Below are 18,150 nucleotides of genomic sequence, written 5' to 3'. Positions count from 1 at the left end.
TTTTGATTAAAATAGTGCATAATAGATGCAACTTAAAACCCCCATTTCTTGCTTTAGATCTGTTGTTGTCATTGCTTTTATTGTTGCCAGGCTAGTGTGAGGCCCACTGAGGCACATGGGTCTAAAAAAAAATTTAAGGGGTGCCTCCAAGCTGCATATTCAAGATAAGTAATATTTTAATGCAATATTTAAAAATAAGAATTAATGCAAAAAAATCCATGAAGTATAAAATAAGCAGCATTTTAAATGAAGACAGGCTCTGCCCCTGTACTTGCCAGTCCCTCGCTCGCTCCTTGCACCCTAATCCCAGCTCTGCATTTTCAGTCTGCAGGGCCATCTTTCTTGGTCTTTGTTTGCTTTAAAAGCAAGGCGTGGCAGTGCATACCTGCAATCCCAGCACCCTGGGAGGCTGAGACAGGAAGATTGTGAGTTCGAGTCCAGACAAGGCAACTTGGTAAGTCCCTCCCCCATATCTAAATAGGAAAAAAACCCAAAACACCCGAAACACCAAAAAGGCTGGGGATGTAGCTCATTGGGAAGGCCCTGGGTTCATTCCTGAGCAAAACACACACACACACACACACACACACACACACACACATATACACACATCATAGAGGGGGAAGGTTCAAGGACTCAGCTGAGTACTTTTTTGTTTTGGTCTTTGGTTTTTGGTTTCTGAGACAGGGTCTCCCTTTTTAGTGCAGTCTGGGCTTGAACTCACTGCAGCCCAGGCTGGCCTGGAGCTTGCAATGATCCTCCTGCCTCAGCCTCCTGATGCACCACTTCTAAATGGTCTGTGTCCCCCAAAGTCCTAAAACTCTATAGGTTGCCTGTCCCAGAGCACTGTTCCTACACCCGGGGTTTCATGATTCTCAATGAAGAAGGCCTGCTGCTGATTTCTCCCTCCTGGGCTCTCCAGAGTTGAACCTTCGCTGCTTTTCTGATTTCCCCTGGTATATCTGATTGACTTGTCCCCAGTGTCGGATGCTCCCATAAGTTCCATAGTACCCAAGGTTTTCCCAGCACACCCACAGGGTGAATTTGAACCCTAGTCTCCTTCCAGGTGAGGAGGAACAGATTTTCTGGCATTGCTGCCTCCTGGCTCTCTTCTGCCCTCCTCTGGGCTTGAATTGACAGTGCAACTCCATCTAGAGGTTTTGCATTTTTCTTTCTCTATTAGATATTACACACACAGATACACAGACACAGACACAGACACACACACACACACACACACACACACACATACACCTACCGTATGAAAATTTCGAATCACACAGAGGGATCTCAGATTTCTTTATTCTTTGAGGTCTTCTGACCTCTTGAACATTGGTTTAAATATTTCCCCACAGCTTGCCAGGATGACTGAAATTTTCATCTTTATTTTTAATTACATTTTAAATTGCATAAAGAATATATTAATATATCCTAATTATAAAAATAAAAATAAAGACATATATAGAATAAAAGTTAGAGACTCCTTTCCTTCACTGCTCCACTCTGTTCTCACACTGGAGAGAATGAGGCAGTTAGATGTGTGGTCTCTTTCTACACACTTACGTGCACAGTGATGCACATTGATGCACATGATGAACACACATGGAAAAACTCAGAAAACTCTGCTTCCTTCATCTTTATGTTTTTATCAGTTTTCTTCTTCCAAATTAGCTTAGCCCTGCCAACAGCAGCCATACACAGGCAACTTTGAATTCATGAATTACATGCCTATAATCCCAGCACTCTGGGAGGCTGAGGCAGGAGGATCACAAGTTCCAGCCCAGCCTGAATAACTTAGTGACTTAGGGAAACCCTGTCTCAAAATTTCAAAAGTAAAGTTGGGGAGTTAGCTTAGTGTGAAGGCCCTAGGTTCAACTCCCAGCACCACAAACACAAACAAAGTTAGCTGTTCTTGGATGTAGTGCCCATCTTTAGTGAATCAATTAAGATAGCAGATAATATTTATGACATTAAAAAGCAAAAATCAGAGACCAAAAGAAATTTGAGGATGAGGGCCAGATAGGGCAGCAGAAGATCCTAAAAATGAAAGTGAATGACTGCCAATCAAATCTAGTACTCACTTTTATGAAACAAAGTGAGGAGATAGAGGGATACATAGATGCATAACAATACACAACTTTCAATGTAGGTAAATCAAATGGACACAAAATTATTCAGAAAATAGAGGACATAACATAATCAATGGGGTTGACTGCATGTATAGATATTTACATAGGAAATTTACGCCCCTTTTCTTTTTTGGAGGGGGATATTGGTGATTGAACCCAGGGCTGTTGCACTGAGCTACATCTCTAGCCCTTTAAATTTTTTAAAAATTTTGGTACAAGGTGGAAAATGTGAATTCAAAGTTGCCTGTGTATGGCTGCTGCTAAGCTGACTTGGAAGAAGAAAACTGATAAAGAAATACATAAAGATGAAGGAAGCAGAGTTTTCTGAGGAGAGTCACAATTCATATTGCTAAAGCCATCTGAGTCCCTGTCTGTTTGGTGGTGTCATAATATGTATCAATATATTCCTTCTTTTTTCATTGGTTGAAATTGAGTTTGTGTCCTTTGCAACCCTGACTAATGAAAATTAGTGTTGTGTGTATGTAAACAAGACCAGGCCACTGAGCCGTTAATTCATCACTGGGTCAAAGGCAGATCTGATATGCTTGGTTTCAGGACAGCAGGCCCGGCCACACCTCTGTAGCACAAGGCACGTTGCTGAGGTAGATTGAAGCTGGGACTCAGGTTTACTGGAATTTCTCATGTCCCCTACCAGCATTTCCCAGCATGCAGCCTCTTAGTAAGCTTGGGCATTGCTGATGAGAAGGTTATTGACAATTTCTCCTCCATATGCCTCTGTGAGCAACCAACATGAGTTCCCTGCAAGTACAAAGACATGTGTGTTCTCACTCACATGTGACTGAAATACTTGTATGCATACACACCCTCAAGTACTGCCACAAATAAATACACTTATATGCATAAGACCTTAGATGAGAACGGGTAGGAAGCACCTGTAGTACTAGAAATTGTCTTGCTATCTATTAATGTGCTCCACTCATTACCATGTAAATGGTGAGCAGCAAGTTTGATCTTAACTGTCTAACCAGTCTCACTTTAATCAGTGATGGACAGTAACACACCATCCTCAAAAGGAGATCTTGAGATTCCAAAAGCCATTTCACAATTCTTTGCCTAGTCTGCCATCGTGTGGGCAAGGAACACAAACACCAAGGCAACAAAGACCCAAGGCTACATTTGAAAAGGACTGTAAGAATCAACGAGAGCAGTTTTTCCTTGCAAGGGTGAGGAGCAGTGGGAAGGACACAAGAACAAAACCTGAGCCCCAAGTTAGGGATGGCAGACTTCTTTCACTAAATCTTTACAACCATTTCAGGCTGGAGGGTTTACCAATTTGGATGTAGTGCCCCTCCGAGGAGCTAGCACTCAGTACCACGACCAGGTGCCAGGCATGAAATCTTACAGCAGTTCTACTAGCCAGCTGAGTAGGCATGATCATTGCATTATAACCTTCATTTTACTGATCAGCCTACTGAGACGTGGAAGGGCTAAGTAGCTTGCCCATGTTCCCACAGCTAGAAAGTGGCAGAGCCTGGTGATTTGGAAAAAAATTTGGAAAACAAAATTCATTCATTTTTTCCAAATGAATGAATTTAATGAATGAATTTCATTCATTAAATTAAAATGTAAAATGAAAACATTTCATTGGGAAAGTATACACAAAGGAATATAGGTCATGTGTATATAACTTATGAAGCTCTTTAATAAAATGAATATCATAGGCCTTCTGGGTAAGCTAAGAATACCACCAATATCAACCTCCCTTGCTCCTGACCCTGTACTTCTGTCTCTCTGCTCTGACACAGCCATCTTTCTGATCTTTTTCATTCTATTGATTTTCATTAATGTTTTATCACATGTCTCTAGTTTTGCTTAATTTGCTCAATTTTGCAAGATATAAGATTGGAGGGCTGAAGAAAAAGAAGGAGAAGAAGGAAGGGGAGGGGGATGTATCTCAGTTATAAGATGCATGCTTACCATGCATGAAGGCCTGGGTTCAATCTCCAGCAACACACACATGCACTGTAAAGTTATTTATCTATTTCTCCTGTAGCTTGCTTTATTGGCTTAAAATTGCCTGCAGGATTTATTCATGTTGATGCTTTTACTTGTGGTTCTTTTTTAACTGATGTATAGAAATCGATTGCATGAATGTACCAGGATACACTCAATCATTCTCCTGTCGATTGACATTTGGCTTGTTTCCAGCTTTCCACTACTACTTGCCATGTTGCTATAAATGTCCGTGGACATGACTGGAAGTGGATGTGTGTAAGAGTTTCTCTAGGAAATACGCCCAGAAGAGAAGGGCTGCATTACAGGGAGCACGAGTTTTCAACTTTTATAGGACAATCTAGTATCTTTCCCCAAACAGCTGTACCAGTTTATATTCCTACCAGTACATGTGAGAATTTCCATTGTTTCAAATCCTTGTAGTCATTTAAAGTTTCTGAAACTTTAAATTTTGGTCAAATTAATGAGTGTAAAGTGGTTTTCTAAGAGTTTGTCAAATTTGTACATCTTCAAATGTAGCAGCATTAAGCTTCATTGCTTTATGGGGCAGAAGGAGGGAATTCTAGGTGGAGGGAACCATTATGAAAGTGTTTGGAGTCAGATCAGAGGTTGGTTCTTGTAAGGCACAGAATAGAGCCAACACAGGGGAACGCAGCAAGCTTACCCCTGACATAGGTAGCTGATCTCTCAGTGCCTCACACCTTGGCCAGATCTCACCACCAGTCCTGACTTCTTCTGACCTCTTCCTGACCTCTTCCGACCAGCCCTCATATAATATATATATTATATCATATAATATGGTGAAATTGTATTTTAGTTTTAACCTGGCTGATTGAAACCGGGTCTTATGCTTTTTATCTTTTATCATCCCGCTTTCACATTTGGATGAACTTCCAGGTTATTTCAAAGTATCTTTCTTACCACTCCATCTCTGGTTTAATGTCAATTCCTCTTTGATCGTCAAACAGCTTTAAAATTGCTTTTTGAAGTGCATTGTGTGCTCTCCCATAGACTTCTCAAAGATGTGTGAGAAAGCATTTTCAGGAATTGATTTTAGAACTAAACATCAGCTTCCATTTCTTTGGCCTAGAACAAGGAGAGATCCTGTTAACTTGGCAACTGTGAATTATGATTATCTTTGTTCTTTGGGAGATTTAGCTGCTGATTGAGTAAGTATGATATTCTAACTCAAGTTTTGTTTATTGAGTTAAAACATACAGACATTAACATTAAAACTCTTCCAAAGGGATTTATTTATTTTTGAGACAGGGTCTCGCTATGGAGTTCAGACTGGCCTTGAACTCACTGTGTAGCTCAGGCTGGTCTTGAACTCATGGTGATCCCAAGTTCTGGTATTATAGGCATGCATCATCATTCCCAGCAAAATAAGGATTTTAAAATTATGACATAAATGCAGTTTGCCTTTGGCCCTCTATAGTAGCTAGATTCAGACATTATCCCTCAGTGAACCACACTACCTTGCATTGGTGCCCTCGTGTACCCCCTCCCCACATCGAATATAGGCTGGTCTGTGGCTGGTGCTAGTAAATAGAATGCTGTAGAAGGGATGCTGTGTCAGTTCCAGACCTAGCTTTTAAGAGGACTGGCACTTTCTGTTTCCTGATTCTCTGAATAGTCAGCCACCCATATCCTCAGGTCTCATACCTACAGTTTTAACCAATAACAGAACAAAAGCATCTGGGAGAAAAACTGTGTCTTTACTGAACATAACATTTTTTTCTGTCATTATGTATTTCCTAAACAATACAGTATAACAACCATGTACATAGCATTTGCATTGTATTAGGTATTATAACTGATCTAGAGATGATTTATAGTACATATATATTTGGATTATATGCAAATACTACATCATTTTGTTACTGGATATTGGAGTTCTGTAGACTGTTTCCAAGTCCTTGGTGTCCTGAACAAAGAACCGGACAGGACACATGAAAAAGGTAGCGAGGTGTTACATCTGTTAGAGGCAGGAAACGAAGTGGGCTCTGCAGAATGAGCGCAGGCCACTGAGAGAGCTCACAATAGCCAGGAAGTTAATGGCAGAGGTCTTTTGTTTCCCTCATTCTTTAGGCTGTTGTCAGATCTAGGCCATCCTATCAAAACCCTGCTTGACTTCATGCCAGAAAAAGTGAAGATAGCACTTTCTGAATGGCTCCAGGTGCAGGGTTTGGAAACTGCTCTGGGTGTGTGTCGTGGATTTCTGTGATTGACAGGTCATGCCCACTTGTTCAGCTGGTTTGCCATGCCCTAATCTCCTGCCTCAATTTTATATAAGGGATTTGAACATCTGAGGAATTTGGTGTCAGTGGGAGGTCCTAGGGCCAATCCTCCACGGATACCACAGAACAACTTTACTCACTTTTGGAAACCCTGAACCAATATGTAAATTGTCTAGCTACCCTTCTGCAGAGACCACATGAAGAGGTTATATGGAGAGGAGAGTCCCTGAGACCATATGGCAGAGCAGTCCAGCTGTCCCAATGTCCCAGTCAAGCCTCGGGACAACACTAGTCCCAGGTATCATGTGACAACAACTGCATGAAAGCCTAACAGAACTTCACCGCTGAGCTCCATAAACCTACAAAGCCATGATAGATAATAAAATGGTGATTGTTTTCAGCTGCTAAGTTTTTCTTTTTTTTTTTGAGACAAGGTCTTGCTATGTAGTACAGACTGGCCTTGAACTCACTATGTAGTCATGGCTGGCCTCCTGCCTCAGCCTACTGGCTTGCACCACCACACCCAACTAGCTACTAAGTTTTTAAGGTGGTTTGTTACACAATGGTAGATAACCAAAATAGAAGTTGGTATGTGAATGGGAGTACTGACATAAAAATCTAATGCATATGGCAGCCTGCAAAAGCTAAAACAGTCTTGTTTTAGTGAGTGCTGGAAGGAAACATTTATGTTTGAGAGCTCTTAGCCACCATTATGAGTTTAAATATCTGGTTGGAAAGCCTGCCTGGCATGGAAAGGTCTTGAGTTACAAGGAGGAGGAGAAAGGGCCAAGTTTCTCAGTATCCAGTCAAAGTTCCAGACAATTCCAGCCCAATTGCTATCGTGTAATCCAACAGTGATCACATGGGATACTCCATGTGAGACCAGCCTAGGAACTGCCCAGTTTAGATGTGAGACAGTAAAATAGTTGCTGTGTTAAGCTGGTGTTTATATATATACACACACAATAGGTAAGCTAAAAACCTCTTCTAGCCCCCTGGCTTTCATTGCTCATCAACTGTTGTACACAAAATGAGTTCATGCTCTTCTTTACACATATAAGACCTACAGTTATAAAGTTCCATATAAATCTGCCTTCTCTTTGGAAGTGCCCCAGAAGGTCACTGAGGTCTTGGCTTTGTGGTCAGATGGTGCCCAGATCGAATCCCTGCCCTTTTGTTTGTTGATTGTACAAATTTTGATGAGCCATTTAAACATTGTGAGGCTCTGGTTTGTCAATCTGTCAAATTGGGTGAATGGTACTTGTCTCCTTGCAAACTTGTTATGCAGATAAAATAACCATAAGCATCTTCCTCACTTCAGAGCTGCAGGCAGAAATATGCTTTACTTTGATCAGATAATCAGTAACTAGTCATATTAGCCTTCTGAAGGCTGCACACTAATTATACTAACCTCTCTATGAATCTCAGTTTATACATTCAACAATGCTGGCTAACCATTGTCCACTCTTTTTTTTTTTTTTTTTTGGTACCGGAGATGGAACTTGGGACCTTGCGCTTGCGAGGCAGGCAGCAGAACCACTGAGCTAAATCCCCGGCCCAGTCCACTCTTAACAAGCAGGTTAGGGTCCAAGGAGTCACCACTCACTCGGGTTACTGTTGCCAATATAGTGGACCCCTGGAATTTGCAGGGATTTTGTTCCTAGAGAATCCGCGAATTGTGAAAAATTGCAAATTTCAGATATGGTCAGAAAAATGCCTATTTTTATAGTTTAAACCCTAAATATGCTATGTCTCCTTTAATTTAATAAAATACTATATTAATAAAGCCTTAGAAAGTGCAGGGTGTTTTGGCAGCATCTTAGGGATCTTAGGGCTTGAAGAACAGAACCTAGAACACTGGAGATAGTTACTCACGGTACAGCAACCTGCTATGATGCGGGAGTGCTGATGCATCTGTCGCAGATGAGCTACAGGGCAGCAGCCAATCAGCAGCAAGGAGAACTGCATAATGCTTACGGATTGGCTACCTGGAATCATCCTGCCAAAAAAACAATTGTGGAGGATATTTATGGTTTCCATGAAGTTGTGAGGGTTTCCACGAAGTTGCAGGGGTTTCCGCAAACAGTTATTAGGTTCTAAGGAAAAATGCACAAACAACTAAGGCTGCAAACTCTGAACCACAACTTCGTGGGGGTATACTGCCATATGTCCTTCTCCTACAGTCTTTGGCCTATATCTTTCTTTGCCAGTGTCCCTCACACTCTGTGTATCACCTGTTACATGTTTTCATCTCTCAGCCATTACCCTGAAGTTCTTCCATACAACCTGGGATCAATCATCCATCATTATGAGACAGTTTTTTTCAGGTATTTGTCAATCCTCAAGGAATTTGTAACCTTGTTCTGAAACAAAACAGGTTCCTCAACTAGACTCAAAAAGCTTCTTGTAGGGCTACAGGTATGGCTTAATGGTAGAGCACATGCTTAGTATGCATGAGGCCTGGGGTTGCCTGGCACACATATAAAAACCCTTTTCTAGAGTTCATCATCTAGGTAAGATGGAACAATATGGGCTATATTAACTCTTTCACGTTAAGCAATGAAAAAAATTAAATATTTGAAATAGCAGTCTCAAGAGGTATGACATTTGGAAATAAATGACAGTGATCTTGGAAGATGGGAAATAAACAAGGTCAATACTATGATGCCTCAACTTACTATCCTGAGAGATTCCAAGTCACAGTACATGAAAGGGAGTCCAGGTGGAGAACGGCAGACTTTCTGTGGGTTTATAATACATGTGGAAGTGTGATATATGGCAATAAAAGCACCAAAACCAGGAGGGGAGAAATGAAGATTTGTATGGCTCTTATATGATATGTGAAGTGGCATGATAACAATTGTAGGTAGACTATGATAAGAAAAAGATTTGTTCAATGAGCTCTCTGCCAGTCATGAAAATAATATAACAGAAGTACAGCTTATTAGCTTATTAGTTAACAGAGAAGATGAAATGAAATCATAAATACTCAATCTGAAATAAGGTAGGAATAAAGGATAAAAACTGAAAAAGAGAACAAATAGGAAAAATTAATAAAGAGAAGTTATAATTAAACCTATCTATATCAGTAATCACAATAAATGCATATGGTTTAAATGCTTCAATTAAAGGTAGAGATTGACGTACTGGATTAAAAGAATAAGACCTAGCTACATTCTGCCTTCAAGAAACCTATTCTTGGGCTGAAGATGTAGCTCAGTGGCGCCACACCTGCCTTGCAAGTGCAAGGTCATGAGTTCAATCCCCAGCACCAAAAAAAAAAAAAAAGAAAGAAAGAAAGAAAGAAACCAGTTCTAAATATAAAGACACAAATAGATTGAAAGTAAAAAGATGAACAAGGTTTGGTTAAAGGTGCAAACTTGCAGCTTTAAGTAATTTCTGAAAACCTATACAGCATAATGACTATGGTTAATAAAATGTATTATATACAATACTTGAAGTTTACTAAGAGAATAGATCTTAGGCATTTTCACCGCACAAGCAAAAAGTAACTATGTGAGGTGATGGATATGTTAGCTTGATTGTGGTAATTATTTTATAACATATGAAATATATGAAAACATCACATTGTGCACTTTTTGTATATACAATTTTTGTCAATTACACCTTAATGAAACTAAAAAGTGGTAAAAGGATGGGAAAGATGTATAATTATATGCCACATCATGACATTTTGGTCAACAGTAGATTGCATATACAATGGTGGTCCAATAAGATTGTGTCATTTAGTGACATAGCCCTCTTAGTTGTTTAAGTATACTCCCTAATGTTCACTCAATGACAAAATCAACAATATACTTCTTAGAATGTATCCCTGTTGCTAAGTAACACATGACTGTACTGTGATAACACTAGTCAAATGAAAGCTGGAGTGATATTTTATTATCAAGGTAGATTTCAAAGCAAAGACATAGTCACAGATAAAGAAAGTTATTTTAAAATAATAAAATGGGTCAATTAATTTACTGGAAATAACAATGCTAAATGTTCATGTACCTAAAAATAGAGCTCCAAGATGTGAGGAAAAACTGAAGGGGTGGCAAGGAGAAATAATGATTGTAGTCAAAGATTTCAACACTTCTCCCTCACTTATTGCTAGAATGAACCAAAAACATATAGAAGAGTAGAACACTATTAACTAACTTGACCTAACTGGCATTTATAGAAGAGTCTACCCAACAACAGTAAAATACACGTTCTTTTTCAAATATCCATGAAACTTTTTTTTTAGACAGTCCTACTGCCTCAGCCTCCCAAGGGCTGGGATCATGCCCGGCTCCATGGAACATTTACCTACATAGTACATACACTGTGTCAGAAATTAAGTTTCAATATTTTTTTCCTTTTTTGCTTAATTTAAAAAATGTTACTAGTACTCATTTGCAGCACATAATGATTACATTCATAGTGGAGAGTTGTTCAAACCATATAGAATGTGACACAAAAATGGAATTAAATTAGAACTCAATGGCAAAACTTGTCTTGAAAATCCCCTATATATTTGGAAACTAAATAATATATTTCTAAGTAGCCCATGAGCTAAGAAAAGATATTGAAAATGAAATTGGAAAGTAATTTAAAATGAATGAAAATGAAAATACAGCATATCAGAATTTGTAAGATGCTACTAAAGCAGTGCTTGGGGAAAATGGATAGCACTGTACACCTGTGTTAGAAAGGCAAAAAGTCTCTACTCAATGACCTCAGTATGCACCGTAAGAAACCAGAAAAATGGGGAGCAAATTAAACTCAATATAAGTGGAGGAAAGGAAATAGTTCAGAACAGACATAAGTGAAATGTGAGAAAACAATAATAACAACCAAAACAACAGAGAAATGTCAATGAAACCAAATGCTGCTTCTTTGAAAAGGTCTATGAAATTGATAAAAAAAAATCTAGCTAAATTTTTCAGGAAAAAGAAAGAGAGAAGATACAAATGACCAATAACAGCATGAGAAAGGTTATATCACTGTACATCCTAGATATATCAAAAGAATAGCAAGGAAATATAAAATAATTTATGCCCACAAACTTGATAACTTAGACTGATACAAATTTCCAAAGTTCCAGCAATTAGAGGTGCAAAATCTTTAACAAGTTTTTTTTTAAGTGTCTAAGATTCAGTTTCTCTGTCTTAAAATGATAGGGTTAGTATGAGGAGTAAATGCATGAAGTTAGCTGTCATCATTATTATTATATGGAATTCAGACTTGCAGAGGAAATGAGGAACTAAGTGGGACTGGGGAAAAAAACCAGGTGATCCAAAACCATAGGTGCTGGTTGATTTGGTAAACCACTTTCAATTAGATCTCTAAACTCGTTCAATCTTATCTTTTTACTTTAAACGTTTTCGTGCTCACTAGAGAATATTTACTGATGCCTTGTACATTAAAACCTCAACTAGTCACTATCAATATATTGTGCAGCTAAAAGGATTTCTTAAATAACTCGAAATTTCAATTCACAGTACCCAAGGGAAAACATTCTTTGAAATATTTTGTGTACATTCCTGGAACCTACAGCATTAATTAAAAGTCATTCAAACTATTTTATTATCCTATGGCTCAAAGTGAATTTGAAGACACTACTCGTCAAATAACCAGGTGAGTGAGTTTGTTTGCTTGCTTCATAGTGTTTTTCAACTGGACTTGCTTGGCCGAACAGCTGAACAGAAAATTGGCTATTTTCTCAGTTTCTCTAGGGAGAAATTGTAACAGAAACATAGAAGCTTGACCTGCAGATGCCAGATGGGTAACTAAAAGCAAGATAAAGCTTGGCACATCTGTTTTCATTTTATATGTCTTCCTTATTACTTTTAAAACTTTGGGTCAGATCCCTGTTCAGCTCTGCATGTACCTGTGTTAATCAGTTAGGGAATGTCAGAGCCATTCTACATAATTTTTGGGAAAAAACATTTCACAATTAAATTATGATTAGGCCTAGTCTTCTTGCTTGCAGGCCAGCTATGACATGCTGAAACATAGCTCCATTTTTGCCTCCAGTCACAGCTGAGACCTCAATGGTCCCATGATGCTGTGACACTCAAGGGTAAGATTACATCAGCTGAAGACATCCTGGTTCCTTGAGAATTGAGTGTAAGAAAAAGGTTTCACCTCAGGAGGGACAAATTCCTTATTAGCTTAACTCATCCCACCTACTGTTGTAAAAACAACTGTGCTCATCTTACCATCCTACTTAACATAAGCTTCTCATCGACCTAAGATCCTCGTCAGCATAAGATCCTCATGGTCATAGGATTACCGCCACACTCAGACATCTGAAACTTCTTCTGATTATAAGATCCTTGTCAATTTAGGATTACTGCCACCCTCTGAGTCATCTCTTACTTCCTATGAACCCAATAAATAGTGGCAAGCTCCAGGTGCTTTCATCTTTGCCGCTCAGAGCAGCATTGATCAGGCCCAGAATCCAGCCTCTTCTCTAAGCCTTGTTTCCTATCTTTATTCTTCAATTCACCTTGTGTTGTCATGACTCACAGGAGACCAGGACCCACTGAAGGAGTTCTGGTAACATCCCCTTTCCCTGTTCGCTACAAGGAGGTGTCTATATAACAAGGTTTATTAGCCCTAAATTTGCCTTGCCTATCTCATCCCCCCTTTGAGACTGAGAACCTCAAAATAAGGGTAAAATAATTTCCAGGATTTATCAGCTTTTAGAGTGCTCAGCTCCAGAACTTCTGAGTGATGCCTAGAATTTCTGAGTCATTGTTCCAAACCTGGAGCCACCTTGGATTCCAGGGAAAGGAGATTTTTGCGGACCACCCCCATGGTGAGCTCCCCCCCCCATGTTGGCTGAGGCTACTCTCTAAAGAAGGATCTGTCAACTCATGATGGGAATGTAATTGCCCTACATCCAAGCTGATGATGGCTCTCCTAGGATCCCACAGAACCAGACCTAAGATATGGATCAAACAAACCAGAACTTGACTGGGATTACCTACACTGCTAGCTGTGAAACCTCCCCAGCTATGTGAATCCTCAAACCTTGCCTTTGTTCTTTTTTAATAAAACCCCAAAGTTTTTGTCTGTCTCTTGAAGACAGATCTGGATCTTGTTTTTCTATCCTCTTGCATAGGTAGGCTGATTAAAGGTCCTACTGCTTATCTCCTTGATTGGCATTATGAGATGGGTAGCTGAGCCAGGTCTTTTGGCGTCCCATGGACCTGGGGCTTTTGCCCCCAAACCCCAGCAACAAAATAATGCTACTCTACATGCATAGGAAAGAAGTTAATTCATAACGCAGGGTGGGTGCCTAAGAGCATTTGGTCTAAGATTCTTTGCTCTAAGTATTGTAACGATAAAGTCTGTCAAACTCTCAGGAGAAACAAATTTGACCTTCACCCTAAGGCAGTGATGGTGAGCCTATGGCACACGTTCAGCAGCTGGGCTGTTTGTTATCATTGAAAGCTCTAAAAGGTTCACCCTTACTCCCTAAGGTTATGCCAAGCTTTTAATTTACGATGATTAAGTTGAAACTTCAAAAAATGTTCATTTTTTTAAGATAAAAAAATTTATGCCATTAGTTTAAAAATACTAAATATAAACAAAATTTTAAAAGGTCATTCAGAAATCCACCACTTAGTTGAGTGTGGTGGTGCATGCCTGTAATCCCAGCTACTTGGAGGATCACAACTCCTAGGATAACCTAAGTAATTTAGCAAGAGCCTGTCTCAAAAAAAGTAAATAAAAAAGGCTGAGCATGTAGCTTAGTGTTCCTTGGGTTCAATCCCTAGTAACCTCTGTCAAAGAAACCTAACACCTAGAAAGAGTCAAATTAATCTTTCAGATGCATATTAACCCTGGCTTTTAAAATTTCACGTATATATAATTTTGAATACAACAGACATTCTAGAAGTTTTTAAATTAAAGAACAGCTCTCTCTTTAACATCATTCAGTACATATACTTTTGAAATTGAAAGGGATTCAGAGCTAGACCTGGTGGTACACGTTTGTAATCCCAGTAGTATCCTGGAAGGCAGAGGCAGGAGGATCACAAATTCAAGCCTTGCCTGGGCAATTTAGTGACTTAACAAGACCCTTCTCAAAAATAAATAAATAAATAAATAAATAGGCTGGAGATGTAGTGGGAAGGCCCTTGGTTCAATCCCCAGTACTGGGGGAAAGAGGGTGATTTGAAAATAAAAGCTGAGACCCAGAGATTGGAAATGAGACCCAGATTGGAGCTGAGACTCAGGGCTGGAGCTGCAGGCATCTGGTACATATCCAGAGATCTTTGCCCCCTCTTCACTGTGCTGCCCATCAGAGACGTCTGCTAATTTCAGGCTTTAATCAAATATCTTTTTCCTTAAAATATCTTCTTTTTCTGTTAAGTATGCTTATAGGAAATCCACTAGAATACAGAGGGAGAGGGAACTTGTTTAATACATTTTAATACATTGTTAAATCATGGTATCATCGATTCATTCAATAAACAACTTCTGAGAACCTAGTTAGTTAAATTTTTTCTGGCTCCATTTTGTTGTTCTTGTTAGAAAACTGGATTGGAAATTCAGACATAGTGCGAGTGAGTGAAATTGGCCTAATTGTTTCATAACATGTTTTTAATGGAATGTTCAACAAAGACCGGTTAAATTGCAATCAATAAACAACTAAAGCTGATTGTTGAGCAAGAAGAAAACTGCAAGCTGATTACTGGCTGCCTGGTTTCCTAAGCACAGCCTCATGCAATCTAAGATAACCTTGAAGCTTTGGACAAGTCTCACTGAAAGAGCTATTTTGAAATAGTTTAGAGTGACCTGTAAACAATTTCAAGTAGCCTTATAAATCGTGATAAACATCTCAAAGCACTTTCCCAAATTCTGACCGTGTTTATCAGGCTCAGAAATGGACGTATAATAAGTACAGTGGGAAGGAATAAAATGGTGTGGTTTAAGAGGCACCTGGAAGGCTTTATTGTCCAAAAAGCTCTTTCCCATCATATGTCAAGTGCGTGAAATTCTTTCATTATAGACTAAAGTCATACAACTGTCTTAATAGGGAGTAGTTTGGGGATCTCAGGTGAGGGGACAAGGAGGGGAGTAATTGCTGTGAAGGGCAAGTGGCTTCATCAGGTGGTCTTTCCAGGTCCTTTCCAGATCTGTGGAGTTCAAGGTGCAGAGGCTTTTGTCTAAAGTTCATTTTCTTTTAAATGCAGTTCATTTCCAAAACAAGTTATTTTTTCCTAATAGAGGTATATTTTGTTCAACATAGAGTTCTCCTGAACTACAAGAAATTGTTGTGCTTTGCAACTCAAATTGTTCAAATGCACTGTTCTGCAGGTTCAATCTTTTATTTGTTTGCTTAAAGTGAAAACTAGCTTCATATTTCAAAGCAACTGAATTTTAGTAAAAGAATAATTTTATTCCTATCCCAATGACATACATCTCAAAACAATCTTAAATTGCCCCCTTGAATCCTTGAAGCATCAGAACAAAATTTAACTTTACAGCAATGATAACAGTTGTGTCCTAAACTTTGGCTCTAATAGGAAGAAAGTAGACCAACATTATTGGCTAAAGGGTTAGGATTTGGCCTGTGGCCCATTATAACAGTGTTTTCATATCTTATCAGTCTTCACCCATCCTTAATGTTTTCTTAAAATGTGAGGGCATGGATTTAAAATGACCCATTAAGAAGATAATGAGTTACAATATAAAGATGTTCAAAATGTGTGACAGTGCAAACCTAAACTAGAAATAAAGACAGGCAGAACAAAGCACTTTAAGGAAAGGAGAGAAGATAAGAATGGTGAATGTGCCTGTAATGTGCATGCAGTAGCTGAAATTATGCTACTGTGAAACCACTACCAGGTTGCTCCATTAGGACAGTGGCATTATGGTTTATGTTTCCCCTCTGCTTTACAAACGTGATGCTGTTATAATCTATTTGTCAGCAGCCACATCTGTACATACATACTTGCATCCTATTTTGATTCACAAGAACATGACAAATGTTTTTGCAAATTACAAAATACAATTTTCAAAGTTGTCAGGAAGGAGGCATTATTATGATGCAGTTGAGTGAGCACTGGTTTGAGAAATTAGGACACCTTTTAAACCCAGCCTCATCACCATGGTCAAGAGTTGTCCCTACTCTGTCCCTTCTGTTTTCCATAAGTAAAATGAAGAGTGCAGAAGACAAGATGGTCTCTAAGGTCCATTTTCAGCTTGCATTCCTCTGATTCATTTTGTCAACATGTGTTTAATGATTACTCCATTGAAGCTCAAAGTATTTAAGATTTTACAGAGTTCACTTAAGTTGAAAGACTCTCTACTGGAATTTGTTTTTGTTTGATTTAGAACAGGAAAATAAACCCTATCTGCCTTGTGGCCAAAGAAGCCCTCCTAGATCTCTGACATAGACAAAATCCATAGAGGAAGAAAAGAATTGATAGGGTCTTCTGTTTGTTCTCTGCACACATTGAAAAATGGTAACACTGAAGAAATAGAGCAGCAAAGAGGAAAAAGAGAACCAGTGCATAGACACCAGCAAGAGGTATGGCCAGAGAGGGATGAAGAGAAACATGGGTCTGGGCATGTGACTGGATAAGTTCCATATAAAAGCTACCCTTTTGGTCAGTGGTATGAAAGAAGGTGTGGCCTTTTTTTATTTTTATTTTTTTCCAGTTAAGTTTATTGGTACATTTTAGGTATAAAATTCAGTTACATTTGTCATTGGGATCTTGTACCATTACATGAGTCTCTTGGTTCTTATTTTTTTTCCCCTTCCCCTGCCCTCCCTTCACCTGCTCCACCCTTCCCTATTTGCAAAGACTTAGTTGCCATTTTTTTTCTTTTCTCATATTTTTTCTTTTCCCTTCTTTCCCTTCCCCTAGCCCTCCCACTTCCCCTACTCCTTTAGACCTTTTCTTCCTTTTACATATTATCAATTATACATTTTAAAAATTATAATAAGATCTAGAAGACATTACCACAGATTTTACAGAATTTAAAAGGATATAGAAAGCATATTACAAAAATCTTTTTTTGGAATAAATTTGACAACTTCTAAGAAGTACCTTGGAAGACAAATTAATGAAACTAACTCTGGAGGAAATATAAAATTTGAATAGCACCTATTAAAGAAAGTATACTCCTAGCTTGAAAACTTACCTATATGACAACAACAGGCTCACATACATTTTAACAGATAAATTATATCAAACATTTAAAGCAGAAAAAAGAAGGGACACTTCTCCCCTCATTTTAGGAAATCAACATTGTGCTAATACAAAAACTGGAAAAAGATAATAGAAGAAAAAAGTATGAACATAGATAGAAATTTGATTAACAAAACAAACTCTTAGAAGTCAGATCTGGGAGTATGTAGAAAGTGGTTTTGTTATAGGGATGGCAGTGTTGGTTCAGCATTGGAAGATAGGTGTGGGCTATTAGCTCCAATGCTGACATTAAGAAACTTTTATCACGAAGATGGTAGACAGAATTTGAGGCAGTAAATTAAAGGTGATACTCTGAAGTAAACTCAAAAATTCAGGTGAAGAAAATGACAAAATACTCTCTGAGTACAGAAGCAAGTTTGAACACTCCTCTCAACTATTCGAGCATCAGCACTAGAGACCAAGTGTGAGCTCCCAGTAGAGCGCTGTTCCTTGAAAAGATGCACTGGCCATTGTGGCCTCCTGAAGGGAGAGTTACAGTTCCCTTCAAGATACCAGGCTTATGGATCAGGAATTCCATAAGCTGCTCACAGTTAGTGAGGCTGGCTGAGCCTCTACAACTAGAAAAGGCAAACTTGTGCCTGGATG

The sequence above is a fragment of the Heterocephalus glaber genome, unplaced genomic scaffold (genome assembly GCF_053883595.1).
Source record: "Heterocephalus glaber isolate CG9 unplaced genomic scaffold, H.glaber_assembly_v1.0 deba00001764, whole genome shotgun sequence".
Taxonomy (NCBI): Eukaryota; Metazoa; Chordata; class Mammalia; order Rodentia; family Bathyergidae; genus Heterocephalus; species Heterocephalus glaber.
Note: the sequence above shows the minus strand (reverse complement) of the source record.